This window comes from Cebus imitator, unplaced genomic scaffold (genome assembly GCF_001604975.1).
Source record: "Cebus imitator isolate Cc_AM_T3 unplaced genomic scaffold, Cebus_imitator-1.0 Scaffold112, whole genome shotgun sequence".
In the NCBI taxonomy this organism is placed as follows: domain Eukaryota; kingdom Metazoa; phylum Chordata; class Mammalia; order Primates; family Cebidae; genus Cebus; species Cebus imitator.
Genome location: NW_016107427.1, coordinates 5,426,325 through 5,429,737, shown reverse-complemented (window position 1 = coordinate 5,429,737; position 3,413 = coordinate 5,426,325).

Genomic DNA, 3,413 nt, shown 5'->3' with positions numbered 1-3,413 from the left:
AGGAAAGAGAAAGAAAGAAAAGAAGGAGTGGACAGAAAGGAGCAGCTGCAAGGCATACATGGAGGACCCTGGTGCAGACCAACTGATAGACACTTACCCAGCACCTACATGTCCACAGCAGTTCTCCAGGCAAGAAGTTATAGAGGCATCAATAAGGCAGTGGCAACGAGAAACAAGGTCCAAATTGAGAGATACTGAAGAACCATTATGAGTCGTACTTGGGAGCCGATTTTTTAAGGTGCATGAAAGAGGAAATAGAGGCAGGACTCAGGTCTCTGACTTGGGAGATTCTGTGACTGAAGACATCACTAATTAAGAATTTGGGGATAAAGGAAGGGCAGGCTTGAGGGTGAGACAAAGAGTGCAGGTTTGGCATCTTAAACCTGAAATTCATCCTCTAGTCTCCAGATGGGGATTCACAGGTCATATAGGTCAGAAAGAGAGCTTGGACTAAAGCTAGCAGTGAGAGCCATCAGGCTAGCGGGGGTGACTGCAAGTCAGAAGGAAATAAGATGGTGAAGGGTGAGGAGCAGAGCAAAGGCATCGTGGGGAATGAGGGCTTCCATTCACCTTAATAATCCAAGTGTTTTCATTAGTCATACATTTGGCTATGGTTCTGGGAATAGATCAGGATGACAGCTAGGAAAGCTATGATAGGGAAGTTTGCAGAAAATATCATTCATGAAGTCATAAAACATCAGCAAGATGCACCTGAAGCCCAAATCCTGGAGAGTGCATTTGAAGACTAAAGCCCACAGCCACCCACTGCCTTCTGTATCCTAACCTAGTAGTGATTCTCAAAATCACACTATCTTCTCTTCTCCAGAGCCAAAATCAAAGAATTCCTGCTTATTTTCTAGGAGACATTCAAAACTCTTGGACCAGAGTATCTATTACGGACAGAAGAGAAGCTGGACAAAATTCCAAATATTTCAAGTTTGAGATCAATACTCCAGCTACTTCCTTTCTGATACTGGGTATTGCTTTCTAAGGTGGGAACCAAGGCCTGGCTATACAAGGGTTGTTTATTCCAAAATTCAGTTGGCTTTGGAGTGTCCCACCCATTTCCGCTACTGCACTGTACAAACACTCCTCACTTTGTGCAGAATGAATTTTGAACTACTTTGCCTGGCATTTACCATGTCCCATAATATAGCAGCACACAGCCTCATTTCTCACCATAACAATTCTGTCCCAACCGCATCTATTTATAGATAACAATGCACAACACATTTCCCCCATCTCAACATCCCAAAATGTCTCAACACATTACAAAATCAGCTCAAAGTCTAAAATGTTATCTAAGTCTCATTCCCTCAAAAGTCTTAAGTTTTATCATCTAAATATGATGTTGGTGAGGTTCTGGGTACAATCCGTCCAGGGGCAAAATTCCTCTCCATCTGTAGATCTTTTAAAGTAGAAAATAGGGCATCTGCTCCCAAAATACAATGGGGGTACAAACATAGGCTACCAGCTATACAAATTCAGTTCAAAAAAGGAGAAAATAGAAAAAAAATGAGTCACACATATGAAGCAATTTTAAGGTCCATCTGTGCAAACTGCATTAGGTATTAATGCCTGGGGATAATTCTCTGTGGCTCTTAACTCCACCCCCTGAGCTTGAGGTTAGGCCCTCAGGAATCAAGTCTCCATCCTCTGGGCTTGTAGCTCTGCCCTCAGTTTTCCTTCATTTTTCATAAAAGGTAGCATATGCTTGCAGCTGAGTAATTTTACCAGTGTGCTTTTTGCCAGGAGACGGTTGCAGAACTAACAACCCTCTTTTGTTGTATCGTGTCTTTCCCTTACAATCCTGTCAGTGTTTCTGCTGTATCAAATGCTCAAGAAGCTTGTGGGTCTCCTGTGTATGTCATGGGGATTCATTCAATTAGACAAGAGCACCTCCATAGGTTTTTTCTAGTTACCCCTGTCTCTGTTTTGGCTTTTGCAGAGATGGCTGTGGTGTAATGCTCCCAAGCTTCCTAGATATTCTCTGGTTTGATTTAGGGAATCTGTGAACCACACCCTTAATCTCTTCCAGGAGCTGGTTGTGTAACTGAATACTCTAATTTTTTATTTTTTTCAGAGCTACTAGGAAAAGGTTGTACGACCATGTCCTCAGCTTTTTCTCTAGAGCAGGCTTTCCTGACAATGGATCTTTTAATTTTAGGGTTTTTTTTGTTTGTTTGTTTTTTGCAATCTGGATAGGTTGAGAATTTTTTAAATCACCAAGTCTTGCTTATTTAATTTAACATTTATTCCCTCAGTCTATCTTATTCCTCTTGTATTTTATATAAGCAACTAGAAGAAACCAGGCTGTACGTTCAAAACTTTGCTTATAAATTTCCTCTGCTAAATATCCAAGTTCATTCCTTACAAGTCTGCTTTCCACACAACTTCAGGACAGAATTCCACCAAGCTTTCTTCCACGGTGTAACAAGGGTCTCCTTTCCTCAGTTTCCAATAACAAGTCCCTCATTTCTTTATAAGCCCTCACCAGCAGCCCCTGTAACATCCATATTTCTATCAAGTCTATTCATGATAATTTGGGGGTTCTCTAAGGCAATTGATGTCTTTTCCTGTCATGTTTTTACTCTTTTCTGAGCCCTTATAAACAGAGTCTTTTATAATCAAATTTATATAAGCAGTCTATTATGCTCCTTAAAATTCTTTCTGCCTCTGCCTATTGCCAATTTCAAAACATTTATAGTTTCAAAAACTATGTATAGTTTTTTACATCTAGGCCTCATTCCTGGTATCAAAGTCTGTCTTACTTTATATGGCTCCTGTAAGAAATGACCACAAATTGAGTGGCTTAAAATGACATATTTGTTATCTTACAGTTCTTAGAGACAAAGAATTTGAAATTAGTTTTCATGAACTAAATTCAGGGTGTCAGCAGGGCTAGTTTCTTCTGGAGGCTCCATGGGAAAATGATTCCTGCCTTTTCCAGCTTCTAGAAGTCACCTGCATTCCTTGGTTGGTGGCCCCTTCCTCCACCTTCAAAGGCAGCAATCACTATCACTCTGTCCTTGCACCAATTATCACATTTCCTTCCCTGACTCTAACTCTCTCTTTCACTCTAAAGCCCCTTATAATTGCACTCGACTCACCCAAGTTATCCAGGATACTCTCCCTATTTCAAGGTCAGCTGATTAGCAAACTTAATTCTATTTGCAACCTGAATTTCCCTTTACCATGCAAGGTAACATACTCTTGCTGTCTCAGGATTAGTATAGAAACATGTTTGAAGAGCCATTATATGTGATATGATTTGGATCTGTGCCCCCATCAAATCTCATGTTGAATTGTGATCCCCAATGTTGGAGGTGGGGCTTGGTAAGAAGTGATTGCATCATGGGGGTTGATCCTTCACAAATAGTTTAGCACCATCCCCTCATTGTACTATCCTCATG